This window comes from Pseudopodoces humilis, chromosome 3 (assembly GCF_049639895.1).
Source record: "Pseudopodoces humilis isolate 2021_Gansu_Grassland_sample_001 chromosome 3, ASM4963989v1, whole genome shotgun sequence".
NCBI classification, from domain to species: Eukaryota; Metazoa; Chordata; class Aves; order Passeriformes; family Paridae; genus Pseudopodoces; species Pseudopodoces humilis.
Window position 1 is genome coordinate 41203753 of NC_142202.1, and position 25144 is coordinate 41228896.

Sequence of the window (25144 nt, forward strand, 5' to 3'; positions counted from 1 at the left end):
CACCTATTTTCCAGCACATGATGCAACAGCAGGTTTCTGGCAGGTGCCTTAGGGAAACATATTTGCATTCTCTGTTCCGTTAGGAGACCGTTTTTCAGACTGCCATTTGGGTTGTATTTGGCAGCCACAGTGATTCACTAGAAAATGAAACACATTTTTGATTGTATAGAATACACTCGGGTCTACACACAAGATGATTTGATCAGGAGAAAAATGGTGGAAAAGCGAGTCCAGATGCTCAGAGCCACTTCTGGAGGAGCCAGGCTTGGGTCCTAAAACAAAAGAACAAATGAAAACTCCACAGTATAAATGTCACATCAGAGAAAGAGGGAACCTGGGGGAAAAAGTTATGCGCACAGAAAAATCACAATTCGTTTGAAAGTTTCATCACCTGCCTCCATTAGGACACAAAGAAGGAATCAGCCATCTGAGATCTAGCAGTCAAAACTGTCTTGTGTAAACACATGAAAATCTGCAGAAGAAATTCCAGAATTAACCAGCTTGTTAATCACTCCCCAAAAACCATAGTTGTGACTTCTTCACTCAAAAGTGGATTTTTGCACAATCTTAATCCAAAAATATGGAGAATTGGATGGATGCCTGGAAGCTGCTAGCAAAAACCTGAGCATCCTTGAAATTAAATATAGATTAATTTGGGCATAGGTGTTGTGTGGCAAAAGGGTTTTTCTTTTGTTTTGAAATAAGAGACCGGTAATGACTGTGTCTAGTAAACAAATGAACCAAAAATCTAAATGGATTTTCAAAAAAATTATTTATTTACATATTTTTAAAGTGATTTTCTGACACTATTTAAACTGACTTTCTCCTATGGTCAAAAGCTGAGCATTTTCTTTCTGTTCCTTCCAAGGCCCATTCTGAGCCCATGCTGTTTGTGAGTGGTCTTTTCTACATGGGTTAAGAAAGACTCCAGAGAAGGACAAATATAAAGATGCTGATATGCAAGCCACACTACTCTGATATGGTCTAAATTAATTTACAAGTGACTTTAAAATAAGTCAAAAGGCTTCTGCCTGCTTCTTTGCAAAAAAGATAAAGTGTTTGAGTAGGTATCTGCTCACATTTGTTCTACTGATTCTATCTGTTAAGTGCTTTCTCTTCTCTCATTTTATATATTTTCAACACCTTTTGAATTTTTTGTTTTTAGAGGCCCTCCTCAACTGCTATTGCCACCTTACAAAACTTAACCATGCTAAAAGCTCCCATCACTGCCTGCTCCCTACACTAAGATATCCACAGCTGCAAACATTATCCTTGCTTTTCCCTTTCTCTTACCAAGAGCCTTTTGATAAATCTTTGAGCAGATCAAGTAAGATATAAATTGTCATCTATTTCCATTCCTTAAGCAAACTTCAAAGAGACGGTACTCGCTTAAAGTACCCCATATGTTATATGGATGTGTAAGTTTCTTATAACCTGGGTTCTTTCTGATCTCATAAACTAAGGCTGCCTTCTGTCAGCAGAGTTTCAGAGGGTAACATTATTCCCCATCTGCTCAAACGGGATACATACGTCTGGATTTGAAAATTCTTAGTACAGACTGAAGGACTAGGTCAAATTTGAGAGCAACATCAAGAGGCGCTAATGGCATGGAATGGATTATTTGCTAGCAATAGTTCAGAAATAGCATAATAGATGAATCTAAATTGCAGATTTTGACTTTCTAAATGCTGTGTAAGTCCAATGACAGTGGAGAAGCCCCAGGTATCAATAAATGTGTTTTATATTAAAAATGTCTTTACCTGATTGTATCAATTTGACATGCATATATTGACAATTGCTAATTGACATGCAGTTATTGTCAATGAAATTAGTTTTGAGCATTTCTAATTTTGTTCAAATAGTGTTGGCTGTAGCAACCAGAAACCACCTGCCTAAACTACAATTACAGGCAGTCCCTAAAGAAAATTATACTTGAAAGAGACAAGGGAGGAGATATAATTTAGCAGAAACCAAAACTTTTTCCAAAATCAGGATTACTTTTAAATTAAAAATATTAAGCTTTTTAAACAGGAAAATTGTTCTAATTAAGAATTGTTAGTTTACTTAAACCAGTATATAATTGTATAGTTTATACAGTAGATACACCGTACATTTCAAGTTGTAAAATGCACACCTAGGTGTAGATAATCTTGAAAAAACCAGAAAGAGGTTAAAAATTGAGGTTTATAAAACTAAATGAGAAAAATAGTATGAAGCACTCTGAACTTTGTTGCTTACAGTATCTGCTAACTCTGAAGTGTCATATGAGGTGTCACATGAATTTATTGGCTTCTGTCTGCTCTCAGTGTTGCTATGGAATACTGTGGAGTCCTTGGCACAGCTGACATTTTCTAGAGCAGCCACTTCAATACTTTATTCTTTCCTCTGTAAAGCAGTAATGGTAGTCATGGTGAATCACTGTTTAGGGACAGTCAAAATTGTAGATGTTCAGGAGATGTTCTTCCTGTTTACAAGGGGCACTGAGATAATACTACAAGGAGAGAAATCCTGGCAAGATGCTAAATTCTCATTTTCATGTCCCAGAATATGTTATTTTGAAGGATTCTCATCAGCACTAGCTCCATCAAACCAATGTTCTGTGCCTAATCTACTTCATTTAAGGGTTAGAACTGAAAATAAGTGCACAGCCTGTGCTTGAGAGAAATCATTCCAGAGATGACTGAATAAAAGACCATATCCACAAGTTTGTAACCCTTAAAGAAAATCAAGCTGATCATTATGTCAGCAGCCAGCCACAGTCACATGGGAAATTTTATTAGGAAGCTTCATTTGCCTGCTGAAATTTCTCCATGTTCCATCCACCCCTAGTATGATGTGGAAAAGAGGAGGAGGGAAAAAATAACCCAGCCATAAACCCGTCCTGGATATTTGGATGAACTGATGTGTGAGAAAGCACAGCTTTCTGATTATCAGAAAGATGGTTATGAAAATCAAGGTTTAAGGTGTGGATATTCTTTCAAAACCTATTAATGGGAAAGAAAAAATTAAAATCACTGGTCAAGAAGTTTTTGCTGAGGTTTACATGTGGGACAAGGAGGCCAATTATATGAATAGGCAGAAAATATGCAGGAATTGCTCTGCAAGGCCACACAGTAAAAAACATAAATGTATGTGGGTAAACCAATGTCGAGCTTGTTTACACATGAATAAATCCTAATTAGAGAAATGGAAAAATGTCTGAATCTAAATTTAAAGTGGAGACTGTTCATGAGAGTCATGGGTGACTAAAAGTAATTAAGGCCATCACTTAACTAAACAGATGTAACAGATTAACCATGTGTTTCTATGTTTGATGTAGATTTTTTTGTTTTGGATACACTGCAGTTTAAAGTCCTTTAATGCTGCCTGAGATACATCTGCCATTATTTTGATTTGGTGTACTTCTTGTTGTAAATGCATTTAGCACTGGCTGACATTTAGTTTGTCTAAACAATTGAAAGTGTTTACAACAAAAAGTACTTGTTCAAGCAAGCTACAGTACAGAGAAATACATTCAAAATGTAAAACAAAAGATGTGCAGAAAAATAAAATACATTTTTAATGCTTTCTTTTTCACTGACTTTTGCTAGAGATGGATTTCGATAAGAGTAGAAAAAGGGAGCCCAGTTTCATCCAACACTACTCAACAAAGCTAAAGTTTCTTACAAAATGATATTTTTTTTATTGTGTTGAGGATTTTTATTTTCAGCCTTGTAGAGCTCAGATGTGCTAAGTTCCTAAGAGTAATTTTATTCCACCAATACTTCTCCACAAAATGGAAGAAGATAAAATAGCTATTGTTTAACATGGCTTATTCTCCTGAGCTTTCCACACAGATAACACAAAATTGCACATAGTAAACTTGCTCAGGTAATTATATTACAGATGCAGCTCTATGAATAGAATTGTATTTCACACATACATTGAAGTTGGAGCATTTATAACAAAGCTGAATACTTCTCCTGTTACAGGAGAGAAATTTTATATATGGTTTACTCTATTTGCTTTAATATTATATTGATCAATTTGCATGCATGTACATGAGAGAAACCCTGAGGTATGTGCCTCATGTCTCTGTGGCTTCATACTTGCTGAGGCAATGGCACATCTACCTTACAGAGGGTTGGGGAAGAATAAGCTAAAAATGAAGTGTCATTCAGAATTGCCCAGAGTCTCATTTTATGATGATGAGACATAAATGTTGTGTTGCAAATTCTCTGCATGCATCTAATGATGGAAAAAATGGATGAACTCCATTAGCTTTAATAGAAAGTTATAACTGATGATGCTCTCTGGCTCCAGTTTGGCCAACCAAGTATATGATACTCCTGATCTGAAATCTATGAGACTGGCGATGATTGTAATTCCCAATCTCTCACAAAATTGTGTAGAAACTTCTGATAACCAACAACTGCCTTGAATTGTGACAATGGGCCTCAAAATTTTTTATTAATTACCTTTTAGCCTTCCTCCTCCAGAAGATGTATTTAGCAAGTCAGTATCCTCATTAGCATGTTTTTGATTTATTTATTTTAAAGAATGAAGATAACTAACATTTTAATCACTGAGTGTCTTGGTAAAAAAAAAAAATAAATCTTTATATAATGAATGTGTTTCTTGCCCACTGATCTGGGAAGTTAATTGGATTTAGAGCATTTGTTTGCCAGAGAGCCACTCTCTAACCTCTGGTCACACAAGTTTCATCCATACAGAGTCCTTAACCAGAAGTTTTTTGAAGGGTAGACACCTGTGTTTTCCTTTGGACTGAAATAGTTCTGTGAATCAAAAGAATTCACCACAACAATTAGGGGAAGGTACCCATGAAGCCTAGTATTAGCCATCAGAGCTGAACTCAATGATCCTTGTGGGTCCCTTCCAACCCAGGATATTCTGAGTCTATGATTTTGTTCCTGGGAACCTTTTCTCATGCACTTCACTCCCTAAAGGCAGTAGCTGTTCCAGAGGACAACTGTCTACTTCAAACAACCCCCACAGGAACTTTTCACCTTCTCCATGGGCTACTAAAAGAGCTTAAGGAGGCAGGCTTCAGCTGCTACTAGGTTTGTGTTTTGTGCACTCATTCATCTCTCATATATAGAGTCTGGAATTCCAAGAGTCATACCACAAATGATGTCTGCCAGCACAGCTAGAAGGAAAGGGCCTTAAAGCACTAGGTCATCTTGTCTATCCTCTGCTTGCGTGGGGTCGTTTCCCACACAATACATGAATGTGCCACCCATAAAGGCAGCTGGTAAGAGCAGCAACTGAGTCTGAATCACACAGACAAGGGGGGAGGGAAATTGTGTAAACTTTGTAGTATAAGAAGAGGACATTTTCCCCAGGGTTTTAAGGACTTCAGTCTGATGGCTCCTAGAAGCTGTAAATCTTCCAAAATGTTACCTCAGTAACTGAGAATCTTCCTGGCGACATTGTAGCTTTATGCTGCCTCCTTCTGTGCTCACACCAGATGGAATATCTTCAAGGAAAGTACAGGTTAGGCATTCCTTTTGCTTAGCATAAGGTGAGCATACTTACAGTAACAAAACCAACCAGCCTAGAGAGGTGTTAGGTCTGGAATCACTTCTGTCCATTTTGCTGTGATCATGAATGCCTGTTTAAACAGCCTTACACACCTCAAATAAGCAATAGACTCAAGGTACGATGCTGAAGGACAGGCAACAGTAAAGTTAGAGTTCTGGAATCAAAGATGTGACTATTTAAAGCCACATCTTGGCTTTCCACTTACATATGACCAGTTAAATGAACCTCAGCAACTTTTGTGATATTCAACATCTATATGCTATCTTGGGAACCACTATCATAACTTTTTATTCTCTATCTTCTGTCGCTTTTTTGGTTATGTGAATGATCCCTTAAACCTTTATGAAGACGCACATTTTCATAGACTCTGTACAATTGTATTTGTCTCTGGACTGTCTACATCCTGACAAAACTGACTGAAATCAGCAAGCATATTTACAAGCTATGAAGCTGTTTATTCTCTGTGTTTAAAAGCTTTAAATGTGTTCTCCTTTCTTCTCATTGGAAATGCAAGGCCAAAATTAATTTATGAGTAAAATCTTCTAGATAAATGTTGCAGTATTTGGACCTTCTGTAAGAAAATAGATACAAAGTCCATGATTGATAGCTGCCTTTCATTTGCTAAATGAGTGGTCAAAATTTAATATTATACATTGAAGGACACCTTTTGACCACATCTGAGTCAAGAAATGTAAATGTCAAGCCATTAGACTGTCAGAACTTCTATGTATTTTACATAAAATATTCCCAGTTGCCAGGCTTGTGAAAAGAGGCATGTCTAAAGCAGGCTTATCTATAAATTACAAAATGATGATACAAATATTGAGAAAATATTAAGTTAACAGCTTAAAAACAGTTCTACTAGTTGTTTATAATTTTACCCATCTTAGGTTTCAATATAGAAACTTATTTGCATCATTTTTTTAAAAAAAACATTTTTTTAAAATAGATTGGTGTTCACAAACCCTCATGGTCTTGTAATTTCTCTTCCACTTGTAGCAGGCTGTCTTTTGCAGGATGGGTGGAAAACACTGGGGCAAGAAGAAGGAAAACATTTTTATAAAATGGTTTACTCTTGACAGGCCAACATTCCTTGTCCTGTTGCAGCTGACACTAGGGAGCAAATGTAGCTTTTCTGCATTTAGGTTTTTTTTATCACTTAGGTTGTAAGTTCTCTGCAGTATAATCTTTCTGTAGTGCCATGAGATCCTATCTGCTCTACAAGAACACATCATGTTATTAGCAACGAATAAAATAGTCTTTCCACATCTCACTTAAGAAGCAATTTAGTTTTGATTGATGTCCCAGATCATCTTGTGTCCAGTTCCATTCATGTCTGCAAAAATATTTACTTGCCCTCTAGAAAAGAATGGCCTCTGATGTAAAAGAGTTGATTTCTGAGCCAAATCTGTGGTCAGCTGTCTCTTCCTCCTGAAATCCATGAGAATTGATCCTAACATGAGTCTCAGAGCACGAAGAAGTGGAAAGTTTTCTACAAATGACTGTGTGTGCAGTGCGGTTTGAGCTTTTCATGTAACACATTACAAATTCTGGTAAAGGCCCATGGCCAAAAATATAATATTCCTTATACTGTTCTGTTCAGCAGTTCACCAGCTTTCAGATTATATACCATATTTCTAGAACTGTCCATTTCCAGGATTTAATCCAGTGTCTGGGATTGTTTTCTTTCCTTGCTAAGAATGTAATTAAGATTGCTGAATAGTCTTTACATATTATGAAATTAAGCTATAAAGCCAAATGCCATTAAGTTGCCAGGAAACGGTCCTGCCTGTTTTCTGACCTTCTGGTCACAAAACTCTCATGTTTAACTTCTACCCAAAAGCTGGCATTAAATGTGCATTATTGTGTAATGTTTCGAAATTTATTTCAGTTCAGTGGGAAAATATCAGCTATAGACAAGGCTGCTTGCAGGGGGTCCTGCCTCACATGTCCTCGGGTGTTAACAAAAGGGAAACCTGGACTTATTATCGTGTTGGAGAGGGAAATAGCAAAAGTTGATTTTGATTTTGTCCAAGAGAAGATCTGAACAGTAAACTATCCTCTGAAATATCAAAGGAGCCCAAAGTGTAAGATCCATTGACTTCAGTGCAGCTTCGCCAAAGAATGTTATGACTTAAAGTGGTTAAATTCTGGTGTGTACCTAATATCACTTTTACCAACAAAAGTAGAACAGAAACCATTTTAAACTTAAATGGAAAGCATGGGCAGATTGCCTTCTCAGTAAAAATGATTCTTCATATACATTATATTTTTATGTAAAATGTATTGTTTATGTCTTGCAGCATGATTTAAGTCAGAAGAAGTAAAGCAAAAGAATACTGTCCTTGTAATGCTTGTGCATTGTTGAAAAAGCAATGGAAGAATTTTTTAATTATTTGTTTCTTTTCAGTAACTTACTACATGTTAGAAACCTTCTTCCGTGTTTAAGAGCTTTGAGGGTCTCTGTACATTAATAGAACCAAGCGAAAAACATCCCCTTCAAACAGCAGTACACTGTCATCTGTTTCTAATTACTTCATCATGGGTTCTTTTGTCTTTGCTTTTAACACATCTTTTTTACACATTTGTATTTGTTCATGAAAGACATTTTATAATTGCATAGGCATATATTTCACAACAGCTGAGGAGACTATGCTGAAAATCTCTGTGTAGTGGAGGCTGCTTGGTGTTAGCCAGCTCAGACTATTTATTCCTTGCTGAGCTATTAAGAAACCCTTCAGTGAAATAACTTTTCAGCATGGTAGGTTCACATTGGATGCAGATACCAATGGTGGGATCCATTTCACCCAAAAGGGGCTGCTTCTTTCAGTTCGTTGTGTTGGATTCCCATAAAAATTAAGGAAAGACATACGTGCCTTATAAGGGTCATGCATTTTAGCTGCCCAACTTATGGTGAAACAAACTCTTCTTTAAAAAAGGCAAAAGTGAGGATGTAAGATTGATTAGTTTAGACCAGACATACGAATTTTAGGCTGTCAGAATAAGGAGGGATGGATCCTGCCTCATCTGTTTACAATTACTTGTGATTTTTTTTCCCTAATTTCCTAACACACTAAATGAGTTTCTGGATAAGGCCCTGTTCATTGTGCTGCAGTTTAGCACCTAGAGACCTGAAATGGCTACCTGGAAAATAGAGTAAATAATAAAAAGAAAAGGCTATGTTCCAGCGTGGATCAACGAGTGCTGCAAAAGCATGGAAAAGAAAACTTAGGAAAGTAATGAAAGCTTAAACTCGTATGCTTAAATTATTGGCATGCTGGAACAATGTTTTATCCCTGTAAGAAGCAAAGCTGCATGGGACAGACTCACATTGCTCTGAGGACAGGTGCCAAGAGCAAGTCCGTCCTTCTCAGCGAGCAGCTGACCCAGATAAACAATTACCAAACAGAAGGCTTACTTGTACACGTATTTTTTTCCTTCATGGCACCTGCTATATTGGCCAAGCACTGCAGCCAGCCCAGCTCCTGCCCCAGATTTGGATGGAGCAGCTGTGATTCCCAGAAGCCCAGGGTGGCGGAGAGCCCAGACAGACAGCCCGGGCTGCGCTGCTGGCGCTCTCTGAGCTCACGCTCCTCTGGCCGTGCAAGTGCGCTGGGGCTGCGGGAGCATCCAGAGCTGCGTGCTTGGAGACATTTTGGAATGCTCCCCTTGGAAGGAGCTGGGGAACTTGAAGGCATTCACTGTGCTGCTGGGACGCTGTGAACAGCAGAATAAACCTTCCTGTAAAAGGGGCCTCTTGGATAAATTCACCTCGTTCTCAAGTAATTTTTGGAAAGTCCTGTACACCTGCGCCACAGTGGATTTTCTGGTTATTAAGTAAAGACTTTCTATTTCATATAGACATATGAAAAATGTATAAATATATATTTTAGAAGTATTTCTTCTAAAAGCACTTGCACTTTGAATGTATAGATGGCCAGACATCAAAAAATTATTTAAGTGGTTTTTTTTAAAAACAAGCCAAATATTTGCAAGACATCTGTTTTTTGTGAGAACACACTGATCATTTTGTGGAATATTTATATATATCTTGATGCTTACAGATTTTTTAAAAGAAAACATTTATATTGTGGTTTCTGAATCAAACAACATTAAGTATGTAAATAATGAAAGACTGGACACTTCTTTTTTAGTTGGTTTTTTTTTTTTTTAAGGCTAATTTTTTTCAAGATTTAGACTTAAACATAACTTGAATGGATTTGTATGTAGTTAGGTGCCTTCAGACATGAAAAAAATAAAGACTCATTTGTTTGAGAGAGATTTCATACACTTTGATTGACATTGAATTACAGGCCTGAATTTCTTTAATGTAAGCATAACTTAGAAGTATTTCATCTGAATGTGGGACAAATGGAACAGCCAAACTGTAAAAAACATAAGAGCAATTAAGCCGTCTTCATCTGAATGAATTGTGTACATTTTTTTATGAAGTTCACAGCCATGTGAAATTCCCTTCTTTCTGTAGCAACTGGTTTGGAGGACAAGAGACACAGGAGGGATTACTTGCCTCTTTTGAGATGGGTGTGTTTTGAGTTGCTTTCATAATCCTCAATTTGTCCCAGATTTGTCAAGAAGATTTTCCAAGTTTTACTGACCCTTGAAATGAGCTCAGGCTGAACTTCTAAAGTATAGATTGCCTGTCAAGTTAATCCTATCTCTGAGCTCCAGAGAAAGTTTACTGTTTTGTTCCAAGCCATGGAAATCTCATGGTTATGGTTGCGTATTGCTTTGAGTTTTAGGGCTTGTATGAGCCCAGAAACTCAAAGTTAAACTCAGCATGTGCGTGAAACCTCAGTAACTGAAACAAAACAAAACAAAAAACAAACACCCCCCCCCCAAAAAAAAATAAAAGGAAAAAAAGAAATAAAAAAAAATATGGAACCCTGAGGATTTGAAACTGCCAAAGTTCTCAGAGATTCAGTATATGAAAAAGAATATTCTTGCAGCATGAGAAAATTTAATGTCAGTAGGATAACATTATTTTTAAAAGTGTTGAACTGTCATGCTGCTTTTGGAAAAGATGCTATAACTTCCTAGTTTTAATTCTTTATTCACAAACCATTCAAATATTTAAACTCAATTAGCAAAAAAAAAAAAAAGACAAAAAATGTGTATTTTTTTTTTGTCTAATTTATAGGGATTCTAAATTATATAACTAATGGCACATAATTAAACACATGACAAATGTTGTATGTGGATATATTAAAAGGCTGTATTACCTAGAAACTTCTCACCTTACTTTCTGTTATAGTCTGTTTGATATATATAACTGAGCATTTTTCAGCCCCAATACTGGTCCCTGAATTGCGGCATGAAGTGATCCTATTGTCACTTTGATATCTGAATTCCCTTTTACAGGAGAGTGCAGGTGAAAACTTAAACCTCATGGGTGGCTTAGTCTCTTGGGATAGTTGAACAAGTTTTCAGATTTTTTTCAGTATCTTGTACAGTTTTCATCTTCAGCTCTGAATTCAGCTTAATGAAAATTGCCCTCCGCTAGTCATGGTTTGAAAGATGGCAAGTTCCTTTCAATGTGTAAACAGGGCAGTGCATTTCAGCTTGAATCAGTCCATTTGGATATCAATACACCTAGAGTTTACAGCTGCTTTCTTCAATTTTCTTATCCCTGAGAACAGAAACAATCATAAAAATTTGAAATAACAGAAATTCAAGGGAAAGCAGATGACAGTTCTATCTATAAGGGGGAAAAATGAGTCGTCAAGGAAAAATTGCAGTGATCTTTCTGAAATACTTGCATTGAGATAAGCACGATTCACATGACTCTGAAAGAGGCTGTGTGCACCTTCCTGTGAGGTGGCTCAAATCCCACGGCTTTTCTTCACTTAGCAACTTGCTCGTTGCGTGGTTACGATTTGCAGTATACAAAACCAAATAGATTGAGCCACTGGGGAGGTGTTGGCAAATACTTTCATCAGTAACAGATGCTTAAAGGATCATTACTTGCATCCAGATCTTTCAGTCTGTTCTCCACCCCGGCTGAATTCAATGGGAATTTTGCCTGCATCATTCAAAATCCTATGGGATTTGGGCCTCTTAATTTTCCTAAGATACTCACTATGGGAAGAACCTCTCAAATAAAAAGGACCCCAAAAATTTTTGCGTCATTAAAAAAGACATTCTATATGATGTAAGAGAACCCTTCTGTAGAACTGAACAGTATGCAGTAAATTTAGAGCAATATTCTCCATCTTTTCAGAAAATAAATAAACATTTAACACAGATTAACCCTTTTTGTTTTGAAAACACATTAAATGTTTGCCATTTCAGGCAACACTTCAGGTAATACTCATCATCTTTTCAGACAGGCACTGTATTCTCACTCTTCTTTATGGCACATAATAGGGCATACACGACAAATATGAGTGATGATGGGATTCCACTATGCCAATTTACACTGACCACACAGGCTTCTAGTCAAAGCCAATTGATTGCATTCTTAAGATAAAAGGGAGAGGTGGACATCTACCAAAGGTGACTTTTAGACTTTCTTATATTTACAGGGTGGGTTCTGACAAAAAGCCTCTTTGTGTCCTCTGTCATAAAGAGAGCCTAGTTGACTAGCTTAAGCTAAATATTTCAAATTCAGCTAATTCATCTCATCCTGTCAGCCTGACAGTGCAAGAGGTTGAGACACCTTTCTCCCCTGTGCTGAGACACCTACTTTAAGCCACCACTGTTGACTTGCTTGCTCCTCTTGCCAATGCTCTGCAGGATCTCTGATGCCTCAAAGCAATGAGGCAGAAGGATCCTACACCCTAACCACATCATTTTGCTGTTAGCAACAATCTGTACCCAAAAGGGAGCACTGGTGGTTTAGCCAATAGGTACCTATTCAGACAGACCTTTCACACATTTTATGTCTCCACAAATAAAGCCTGACTGAAATACCTCCAACAGCTTATGACAGCTCAGTTTTGATTTAATGTGTTTCTTAGCTTGCAGTTTGAAATTTACTGCTTCTGTTACAGGCCAGAAGTTTTCAGATTTTTCCGGTGTTCAGGTCAGAGGTTTTGCTTTCTTACCCCCAAAATCAAATTAATCTTAATAGTAGCAGTAATAGGACGCCTCCCTACTTCTCCCTTAAAATTTACCTTATGTCCCCTTGGCTGTCATGACTGGAACAGCATCTCTGCCACTTGCAGCAGCAGCCAGTCCCATTCCACTCTTCTCTAGTTAGGGAGTAGGCAGTGGACAAAGGTTTTGACATCTGCTTGCTTGTGTGCCTGAGCATCATTACAAGGCAAGGCGTACAATTTCATAGGTGTGCATTTTATGAATGCCATATGTGTAATGCAAATCAGTTTAGACTTTCCAATTTATTTAGAGGATGAAAAATTCCTCCTTAGAAGCCAAGCACTAACTCTTATCCTTCTACTACAGGCTGCACTGCCTTATAAATGACAACCTGATAATTGCAGTTAAAGCAAAATGTGTTTTAACACCTCCCTCTTACATTTTCAAATCTAATTTATCTTCACTATAACACATTATATATAATTCCATGTATTTCTCTGCAAAGTTTATACAGAGACATTTATAAATTGTGTCATCTTTTATAATTCTGTCTCCTTTTCTCATGTATGTTTACTTTTTTGTAATTACAGAGATATTCCATATGGAAACAAATTTTCATTCCCACCTGGTGAAACATATCACAGGTAAACTTTGCATGAAATGTTAGAAATACACACCATGGGCATTTTCCCTTTTGTTTTTTTCATTTTTTTATTTTCCAGAGGTGGAAAAGGCAAAGAGAGTGCTTTCCAAAGATACAGAATATTAACATCATTCCTCAAAAGTCTCATTTTTTTATAAAAATGTTGCCTTTTAAGAATATATTACATGCCCAAAAGATGGTTAAATAGCTAGTGATATATTTATATATTCATAGTATGAAAAAAAAATTACCTTTTTTTCCTGGTAAGTCAAATAAATCTATGGATAATGTTACATGAAAAGATTCATAAACCAGTTGAACAGTGCTAATTAAAGCAAAAAAGATAGAGAAAAAACAGAGAAAAAACTAATTAAAAGAAGTCCCTTTGAACATCTTGGGAAAAAAAATTAAATTGTTTGTAATTGAGAAAAAACAGTTTTGATTTTTCTGTAAATTTAATTAAAAAAATTAAAATTAGTGCTTACATTACCAAAGTTCATCAAATTAATATACATGGGCAGTGTTAAGGCTGCTCTGAGTAAAGATATTTGATAATTGCAAGATAAACAGAGCTTAGAGTAACAAATTATGACTACATTGCATACGGCATTTTTAATTGTACACTGCTTAATTCTCCTCTTGAAGTATACATTCAACAATAAAATAATACTTAGGGTTTTTGTCCTGAGAAAAAAAATCAATTTTATTGGAACACCTTTGTCATGAAGTTCAATTAGTATCATTGAAAATCCTGAAGAGCAACTTTCAAAATCAGAAAAGTAGTTTCCTTTTTTTAAAAATTTTGCTATTAATTTGGAATCTGGTGAATTTTTCCAGCCCATATGACTTATTTACTGTTTAAAAAGATACATCAGAGGTAGCATTGCATGATGCTGACATGTGGTAACAAAACATAGCTGTAGAAATATTTCATTTCAATTTTACCCAATTGCTGCTTTATGCTGATTGAAACTGTTTTGTTTTTTTCCCTTACCACAGCACATTTTGTCCTTTGATTATATTTAAGCCATTTGCATTTTAACACAGGTGATATATGAGTGGAAAAGGTCCTCCAAAGAGCAAAACCTCCCACAGAGTGGGAAAGATTCCAGCTTTCATTAACTGTACAGCCAAATGTTGGTGTGACACATGACATTAACTCCAAATTAATTAAAAATTTGAGGTAAGATGTTATAAAATCGCTGGTCATAATTCTGTAGTCAAGGCTGTGCCATATTTATATATTCTTTAGACTCACAGTCTTAAAACTCCTTAAAATCTGAAAAGAAAACAGTGGGGAGAGGAAAATATAAATATCTCTTAAATAAATACAGAGTGCTTAAGCCAATACAGCTTAATAATACAGGTAATAAGCTAATAATATTTTACAGTGTTAAGATTGTCCTGTGGCTGAGGTAAGGAGAGGTAGTCTAGGGATGTTGAGCTCTCCTGAAGATTGGAAGCCCTGCAGGTCATACCAGTGTGGGAACCAATATCTTATAACAGCAGATTTCGGCACACGCTGGATTCCATACAGTGCCAAAAGCACACAGGGAGATAGTAGAGCCACCAAAGCAGGGGTAAGCAGGTGAATCCTCACTTGACTGAGAGAGTTCCCTGCATTGCCCCTCTGCAACAGCAGGGCAAGAAAGCAACCTGAGGGAAGGATGCCCAAGAGTGCAGTGTGCAGTAACAAAAACATCTCACTTCAGCCAAGAAAGCTTTTTGGTGGCCTGCCCTTGGCCCACTCCTCAGCTGTGGGAGCTGTTCTTTCCATGGTAGTTAACAAAACCTTGGTTGCCAGTACCAACTTCTGGTAGTGACTTCACCCTCTTGGGTTGAAAGCCATTCTGTACCTGAGCTATACACAAATCAAAGAGAAAACCAGTCCCAAAGCGTTTAGCTTATATGGCACAAGGAGTAGATTTGGAATATAAATAAATATTAGGCTGAGATAAGTGAGTGATGGGTTGACTTTATGGAGCTCTAATAACTCTTTAATAGCCAGAAGGCAAATGTGGGCAACTGTGCTGTATTCAAAATATAAATAAATAGATTATAAATATACATATTAATTAACTTTTATATATACATACATTAACAAATATAGAAAGAAACACAAACATACTTTTTATCCAATTCCCTACTTCTGTAAGGTTTTCATGTATTTTGCAGTTCTCTAGTATTTTATTGTTTGCGCAGAACTTTTCAGCAACAAGATTTTTACCTTCCAGGTATAAATAACTACAGGGGGAAGGAGACAGGTGTTCAGAAGAATTCAGAGTTGAAATTCTTCAAACTAGATGGTGTCTCTGATGAGGAAGAAACTTTTGTTTGCTTTATGTCTTTATCCTGAAAGAGATCAGAAAGCAGTTGAGAGTTGTAAAGTATGTATACATAAGGTTATTCCATTTGATTTAGCATTTGACAGGGTGTATAGACATTTTAAATCCCTCTATATACTTTGAACTTCTAACTGAAAGTCTTCTCTTTGTGATGTACTTGCTTAGCTTACATTAAAGAATTCAATGGATTCAGTAATGTGGAATAATGCTTTGACTTTTTTTAATCACAGTGTGCCCAGTCACTAGTCCTAACCTGAAAAAAAGGAAATAGCTCAGAGTAAATGCAAGTTTATGATGATTGGAAAATAGGTCATATAAGCAACTTCTTGCCTAAGTTTTCTGGAATCTGATATGCCAAACCAAATTAAATATTCAGGCTCTGTCAAAAGTGATACATTAAGTCCTTTTTTGATATGTAATATCAATATTTTAAGATAAAAGTTGACAGTATATGTATATGTATATGATAATATATCCATAGAAAATACTACTGATCTGAATGCTCTAGTCAGTTGAAGATACACGTCTGGATCAGAGTTTTCTCTGTTTTCTGCTTGAAAAAAACAACTTTTTCACAGCCCATTTATTTTCAAAAAATATTGAATAGTGTCTCGCATGATTTGACCAAGTCACAGTGTATTTCTAGAAGGGCTTTATACTTTAAAATAATAATTCAGATATCACTGGTATAGACAGTCAAACACATTTCCCTTTCATTGCTGTAAATCCATATTTTCATGCCTTGGTAGTTAGCTTCAATTGTTACATGAGTGTCTTCTGAGACTCCCTTCAGACAAGCAGAATTTGCTCACTCATGTCTGTCAGTAACAGACAAGACTTTCTGCATCTTGTTGAAATGGGGAACTGCATTCTGAGTATTTTTCTAAGACATTGTAATAGTTTTGATCAGTACAACACTTAGTGGACCAAAAAAACCAAAGAAAATGTGTATTGTGCGGGCTGCTGTGTTATGAAGAAGACAGAACCGGTCAAAGCCTGCATCATGTTCTAAGAAAGAATTAGCACCCCAAAATAGGCAAGAGGTATGTGGCAGAACTGGGAGGAAACTGTCCACGAGGGCTAGCCATCAGATGATGCTCTCTTTGACAGGTTAGTAGCTCAGTAGGAGCAGCCACAAAACAGCAGCCAGGGCTCAGGAGCTGTCACTGTCCAAACAGAAACATTTTAAATTGTGTTCTGCGAAACTATTATGTCCCTCCCGAGGATCAATGCTCTCTGCCATAACTGGCTTGGTGCTATGCAGGCACTGTGGTGAAGGACACTTGACTCATCGTTAAACTGAGAAAACACCTTCCCTTTGTAGCCTCCCTGCCCCTTCTGAAATCTCAAATCCTTTCACAGATGGGATAAAATTAGCTGTCATTGCACATGACAGGCTTTTCTTTTCCCTGTAAACATGTGTGCAGGCAAGATCTCTTCTAAACAAGTGGTGAGCTCCTCTGTGGCTCTGTATCTCTGTCCTTTTCACTGCGTGGGATTAGAGACAAACTAAACAACATCCTTTACTCCTCTCTAGTGTCAGACCTGCAGGCTAAATGCCTCCATTTTAGATCAGCCTTGAAGAGCAAGGGTCAGACCAAACCAGTCACAGATTCATTCCTTGAGTTCTTTGGCAGTATTTGATGGTATTTAAAGGTATTGAAAGTATTTAAAGGGTACTTATGCAGATAGCTGCTGATTTTGCTGACTTAGCTGTTAGGAACATCCTTTATTTTTCATGTCAGCCACCACTCAGGTATCAGTGTGACTTATACATCTCCAACCATTGGGAAAAAATATAAGTTATGAAATCTCTTCAAGTCACATCCTGACTGTATGCACTTGTTCACTGCATACAAGACAGCTTTGAAATTCTCCTGCTTTCTTCTTCATTTTTTGTCAATCTATTCCTCCAGGGAGTTCAGGAGAAAGAAAAACCTGACAGGAAGCAGGGTTGCAAGGGTCACAAGAAGTGGCTTGATGGGAATTGAGAAGGTGGTCTACATGTGAAGACATGAATTCCAGAAATCTGAACATGACAAAGATTATCATGTTATGCATTGTTCGTCATCTGCAAGATAAAAACGAGATGGAAGCAACAGGTTACAGAAAAATGCATGCTGCATTACTTAGAAATTCTTACCAACCCTGTACTCTCCCACTGCCAGGCCTGTCCTGTTCAGCCACAGTGCATTGGGCTTCACAGAAACCCACCATGTGCCATGGTGTCATCATGTAGTTATGATTTATTTGCACAGCTCGAGTGGAAAGGAAGTAAAGAAGTGAAAAATTAAAGTAGCAAAGAAGTAAAGAAATTAAGTAAGGAATTTTGGTGGTAGCTTTCTGTGATGATTGTGATTTCTGAAAAATCTATGCAGATTTGATTACTAGTGCTGAATTCTTGTATACCTGAATTATGAATGGAAAAAAAACAAGGAATATTTGGATTATTTTTCATTCTATGTCTTACTGGCTTTTCTTCCTCAAAGTCATTGAGGCAGGGGCGCTCTCCTCCTTTTTCTAAAATTCTGGTTAGCCCAGGTTGGCCCTATGGTTGAGCTAGTAGTGTAAATAACTGCAATTGTCCTAATGCTGACTGGAGCTATGCACAGGTGAGGCTATCTGCCCTGAATTTGCTCTCTGACTTTAACTAATTAAATAAATTGTCAGTATTTTTTTCCACTCTTGTAAAAGAGGAGCAAATAGAACATTTTTTCTCTCCCTGACAGGTTTCAGGAATTTGATGTACCTCTTTTAGCAGTATAGCTGCTTTTATAAATATTGACAACCATTTCACAGCCTTTATCCTGTGCCTGATGTTGATTCAAGTTACTTAAAAGTGAAGCTTTATTGCTTTTCACTTCTGTTGAGGAAAACTTAGGTAGCTATGCCAAGAAATACCAAGCAGTAAAGTTCTTCCATGACTGCAGTTTCAGTCTTCCCATTGTATGAGTCTTATCTCTAAAAGATGGGTTCAGAAGAAATTAAATTCTTTCCTTGACTATAAAGGACCTTCTATAGTCAACAAAAAAATAAAGTGATTTAAAATGTCTGGGTTTTCCTTTGATTCTTGTGCACTGAATGCACTATTAAAAAATGGTAATTATGTGATCAAACAAGTGTACAATACAATGCAGCATCAGAATTAGGAGTAACAGAATATTTATGGTCTGCAGACATTGATTCTCAAGGGTTTTTTCTCTCTGTTGCTGAGGTTTTTTTGGGAGGGGGGAGTTGTTGGTTTTCTTCTTTTTTTATTGTATGTTTGCTTGCTTTATTTTGTTTAGTAAGGCCTCCAGGACAAACTTAGAGCAAAAAATTTCAAAAAGCCCTCACAAAACAGCAAAACATTTTATTTTTTTCTTGGAAGACAGGCAGCCATGCACCTCAGATAACCTGGGCCAGAGTTATTCTTGAGGTCAATTAGTAAAATGCCTGTATAGTTCAAAAGGTGATGTGCAGGGGATATAGCAGTATTTTACCATTCAAGGGGGATTATCTAGTAAAAATTGAGAGTCCCAGAGGGTTTCCATATATCACTGGAGGAATTCTGTCTGTGGTAAAGTAGAGCTGTTAATCATTAAATCAGTTTCTCTTAAAGATTATTTTTCTCTTAATAATACTTTCCTGTTTATTTTTTGGACTTGATGGTGCTTTTTCAACTAACTTGCTTTCCACAGGAATGTCATTAATTTTTCCAGAGACAAAAAAGTTTATTTTAAGTCTGACCAGCAGGGACTACTGGAGTGACAGAAAGCAGAAAAGAAGTAACAGCTGAAATAAAATGTCAGCTTGAACTTGTCACTGATCCTTGTGTCCTAAGGATCTCGTTTTGCAAAGCTGGGATGCTGTTCAAGTGCTTGCTCAGCCTCAGATAGTGAGGGACCATCCTAGGTGAGCCTTACAGCAGGGTAAATTTGGAACTCTTTTATGTTCATTGGATTTGGGCATTACAGCATCCTAACCACACTCTTACGATGTCTCCAGTAGTTGCTGGTGAGACCTATTTGCAAAGAGAAATCCAGTAGTAAAAGAAAGAGGCAAGTCAGTTCCTGCTGTGGTAGGCTGGTGTTATTTGGGTTCCAGGTACAAGAAACTAATTTTCAGACTCAAAACACCTGAGGTTCAGCATACTACAAACTCAGGTCAGTCACTCCCCAGGCAGGGGAGCCACTCCTCAAATGCCTTCCCTACACCAGGACCTCTCCTTCTCTTTCTGATAATTCCACCAATTATCCAATGGGAGTGAGGCATGACAGTTTCAAGGGTCAGGGCCAAGGGATGTTCCTGGTACAAGCACCCCATTCCTTGCCTGAACCCTGCTAGCAGTGAAGTGTCTGAGATAAACCCTTTCCTCTGCCCTAAGACTGCACACCCGAACAGGCATAGGGAAGCAATCACAGCAAAGGAAACATTCATCTGAGGCTTTTCTGCTAATTTGAGTTCAAATGGGCTAGAACCAGACCCAGCAGATTCATTGCTTCTCCCCTCTGTATTCTTTTCAAAAGTAAAATGAGATATACTATAGTCTGAGTCAAACTGCATGACAAGTTTCATATCAAAGCACTCTTGGATCTTTTTCCTTAGATAACATATTTGTTGAAGGCCAGAAATGGGTCAGCTAAGCATTTCACCTGCTGGAACATATCTGCTGAAGAGCTGGAACACTTGAAAAAAATATGGATTAGGCATGTAGGATCTGCAGGTTGAACTCTGTGAGTTCAAGTTGGTTTTATCTTGGATCTACTACAATGGGGTTAGAATTGAGTAAAATATTGAAAGTTGATCCTATTGTAATTACATTTTATCTCAGGTTATGAAAGGCTTTTTTGTTCTCTCACCTTTTTAACTGAGCTTGTTAAATACAAGTATAATGGGAACAATCAAGTTACTATTGTTTTAAATTGTGTTCTTCTGTTCTCCTTTCTCTTTGAAACATCACTTCATGGAAAATACAAACATACTGAAAGAGTAGGTGAGAACTATGTATTTTGATACACTGTAAATTTAAAAAAAACCAGAAGTGATAGAGATAAAAAAATGGAAAAAAACAAGTTAAACAAAAGCTACTCTTAATGCACTTAACGGAAAATTTAAAAAAAAATGTAAAAGAGATAAATATATTTTAAAGTCAATTCTATTTAATACAACCTCTACAAGAAGGAAATATTTCACCTTTGGGTACCACTTGCCACACAGATCTCTCCCTCTCCCTCTCCCTCTCCCTCTCCCTCTCCCTCTCCCTTCTCCCTCTCCCTCCCCCTTCTCCCTCTCCCTCCCCCTTCTCCCTCTCCCTCTCCCTCTCCCTCTCCCTCTCCCTCTCCCTCTCCCTCTCCCTCTCCCTCTCCCTCTCCCTCTCCTTCCTGCTGGCTTTTATGTATTTAACATTTCCCTGCCACTGTTCTCTACACTATCTGTTTTATGTATATTACCTGCCTCCTTGACAGTGGCCTTTCTGGCCACTGGCAGTGGACAGACCTTTCTAGATATGAAAGCATGCATGCCACAGTATGCCAGGTCCCAGAATTACTATTAAGAGTCCTTTAAACAGAATTCCACACGCTTTTCTCTTTACATAAAACAGATGGCCTTTGCCATATTTGTCACCTGATATTTTCTGACACAATAGAACAAAACATCCCTCTTTTGTATTAAAAATTCATTGTTAGCATTTATGCAGCTCAGAGAATATTTCCAGCATTTTCTACCACAGAATTTAGATATGAAGCCTCCAGCAACTCAGATTGTATGGAAGACAGAGGTCTCTTGTCAGATTTCTGAAGGAAAGTTTTTGGACTGTGGTGTGTCTAATCCCTCAAGACTAAGCAGTTTTGAGTAGGAGCTAACATAGAAGTATTTGGGAGCAATAGACAAAGGCAGAGGATAGATGAATATTCCCAAGACCTTCAGAAAGAGGGAAACTGATGTCAGGGAGTCAATCACTGGTTTAGGCCAAGCTGACTGATTCTTAATTAGGTGATAGCTGAAAGGAAGTCCTGCTCTACTTTGCTTTTGTGAGATTCCACATGGATACTGTGGAATCAAGCTCTGGGGCCCCCAGAAAGAAAGACATTGACATGTTGGAATGAATCCAGAGGAGGGCTACTGAGTTGATCACAGGGCTGGAATGCCTCTTCTATGAAGACAGTCTGAGAGAGCAGGAGTTCAGCCTGGAGAAGAGAAGGCCCTGGGAAGAGCACATAGCAGTGTGCCAGTCCTGAAGAGAAGTACAAGAAGGCTGGAGAGAGACTTTTGGCAAGGGCACGTAGTGGTAGGACAAGGGACAATGGGTTTAAGCTGAAGGAGAATAGTTTAGGTAAGACATTAAGAAGAATTTTTTTACTTTGAGAGGGATGAAGTTCTGGCAGAGTTTTCCCAGAGAAGTTGTTGTGGATTCCCTATCCCTAGAGGTGTTGAAGACCAGACTGGATGGGGCTCTGAGTAAACTGGTCAAGTGGAAGGTTCCCCTGTCCATGACAAGGAGTTTGGAACTAGGAGATTTTTAAGGTCTCTTCCAACTGAAACCATTTTATGATTTTATGAACATCTCAAGAAGACTCATTCTGATTTCAGTGAAAGAGAATATGGTGCCTGGCAGAGTGTCAGAACAACCAGCAAGAAGAGAGATCTTCATCAAAAATTACTTTGAAGATCTCAGGGAGTCTCATAGGAAGCATTAAAATTTACTGTACTTTTACATGGGAAGGTACTGTGGCTACATAACTGGACAGTGAAAAGTCTAAAAATGTTTAATATCTGTGTGTGTGTCAAACTGGTCTGAGAACAGAACATTGGTCTGCAATTTTTGTGCAAGCCACCAAAATAGTAATTTATTAGAGAGAATTTGATAAAATGAGCTAAGTCTGGTAGGCAAAATTCTCCTCAGTTACATTAGGCATGCTGCAAGTGCCTCAAAAGTTCCTGAATCAAAGTCAGACAAACTTTTGGAAAGAGAATCATGAAACAAGATTTTTAAAGAATCCCAACGCAAGAGCCCAAGGGGAATTTATTTAGATGGAATAACTCACAGTTGCTGAAATAATTTTCTTTTCTTATCTGACAAACTCTGGCAAATTAGCCATGCAGCACACCAGCAAAGCTCTTGGTACAGCTGCTACTGACATCAGAGAATTGGAATGTGTCTGCAGCACATCCACTGGGAGGAGTTACCATTCATTCTCTGAAAGCAGACAAGGTGTGAGAAACTACTGCACATCTAATGAGCCCACTTCTATCTTTGTTAAATATACTGTTTATGCTGAAGATGTTTTATGATCATTTAAAGTAAAACCAGAGTGTGAACTCACCTGACATGAGAAAGCACAGCTGTGAGAAAAGAATTCCTTCTCAGCAGTTGTTTTCTCCTTAATTCCTTAATTCTGGGAATTTTAAATGCATTGTTTATTTGTCTTAGTCCAGCTTCCTTGTCTGAAGTTTGTTTTAAATTTTTAAGTCAATAATTCTGTCTTGAGTAAATACCGAAGAGTGAATTGGTAGCTAGAGACATCAGGCCCAAACACCTCTCCAGCTCTGAAGGGCTAAGAGGATATCTAGCATCACTTCACACTCTTCTGACACCACTTATCAATAGCAAGACATTGCGACAAATTTCAGTCAGCTTCACAACATCCCTTTTCCACTGAAGAGCTTAATGTATGTTCTGCAGAAGGAGGAATTGCAGCAAAGCCCAGCTGAAAAATGTGACACACTCAGCAAGAAAGCACAGGATAGAGAATTAGATATTGTCCACCTAGCCTCCATGAGCCAACCCCTAGCCTGAGCATTGCTGAAATTATCCTCCTTGAGCACAGTGGCTTCTGAATGCATTCAAGGCATCACAAGTATCCAGTAAGGGGGTGAGGACTGTCTTTGAACACATCACCTGTGGCATCACAAGTTCTCCAAGATCCTCCTGTATCAACATGTTCTATCTCCTTCCCTCTTCAAATAATAGTATTAATTTTCTCAAAGCTAGAGCTAGAGCTTTAGATATAGCAATAAAAAAAATCATAAGCTGAAATTGTTTATGGGTTTCATACTGATCTGTAGTTATACTTACCCTTTCCAGAAAAGAAAGTAGCAAAGGTATCCACACAAATACATATTATTTAAGTCCTGATCTGAACCTCACTTTGATGAACCTGCAAATATGCCACAGTAAAACAGTATCATTTCATGGAAGGTTATATCTAATTGCTGATATATAGTAGTTTCTTAAACAGACTCTCAGGCCTAGTTGTAATTTTATCTGAGATCTTATTCTTCATTCTTTTCACTTCAAACTGAAATAAGTCAGTTTATATGCAGGGAAGGTCAAGCAAACCTCTTCAGCTTGCTCTCAGAAAACTGCTGTTGAATATAGCTGCGAACAGCCACTTAAGTGATTATTTGAGCACTCCTGTTATGCATCCAACAAAATTGTTGGGTTGAATGTGTTGTTTGGATGTTTTAAGTATTGCAAAGCGTAGATACAGCCAAGGTAGTCTAGGGAGCTCCCAGCTTTGTAGGACACTTGTAGGTACAGCTGCAAGCTGTTAAGCAGCTTAGCTAAGCTGTAGGAAAGGCATGGCCTCTCTAACAACCTTTCAGTTATAAACCTCTGAACTCAGACTGATGCTGCTCTTTCTACATGCATATGGTCTGTGCATCAGGATTTCTTGCAAGAGGTCCCTAACCCACCAGGAAGGTACCCTTCCTCTGGTTGTTTTCTACATGAATACTCAGACAGCTAAAGTCTCCATGCTGCAGTGATAGCACCATGCAGAACTGCTTGGGAGGCAGTTAATTATGTGAATGGTGTTGGAAAATCATTTGTTCTGGAAGAGATGTGCAACATCTGCTGAAAAAAACAGAAGTTCAGCTGCAGACTTCTCAAAAATTACTAATATCTGAACTGAGCTGTGGAGTTAGTGTGGCTTCATAGTCCAACAATTATGAAAGAAGTTATGAACCTTTTGACAAGGGAGTTCATTTTGCTTTTTCGTCTTTTAGACCCCTCTGAAGACCGCAAAAGCCATTTTAATATAAAGAGCCAAAGTTATGCAAAATGTTTACAATGAAACCAAAACCATATTACAGATTTGGAATCCAGCACGGGGTTGGTCAATGCTTGCACGCCTTTTGTGAAAACTGCTTTGAGAGGAGTCAGGCTGATATATGGCTTTGAGCTGGAATTATGGGAAGCAGAACTCTTGGCTGAGTTTCATGTTGCATGCTCTGAGTTCATTTCAACCTGAGAATTAGGCAAAATTGAAAGCATGAAAATTCTTATGGATCAATACTGGGAAATGCACTGAGGAACTGTTTCCATGATTCCTTAGAGCTTCAGGGCAAGCATTTGGTGTTGTTTAGTGCACAGAAGCTGTTTGTGATTTTCATTACTAAGGTCTTCAAGAAAACTCTACTTTGATGAATTGCTGGAGATCACTTTAAGATAGTTTCTCTATGTTTATTTTCTTCCTACCAACATATTACAGAAATGAAAGGTTTAGCATAAACATTGGCCTAAGTACGTATAGCTGATTTATAGGAAATATAAGACGGAGATGTATATTTCTAG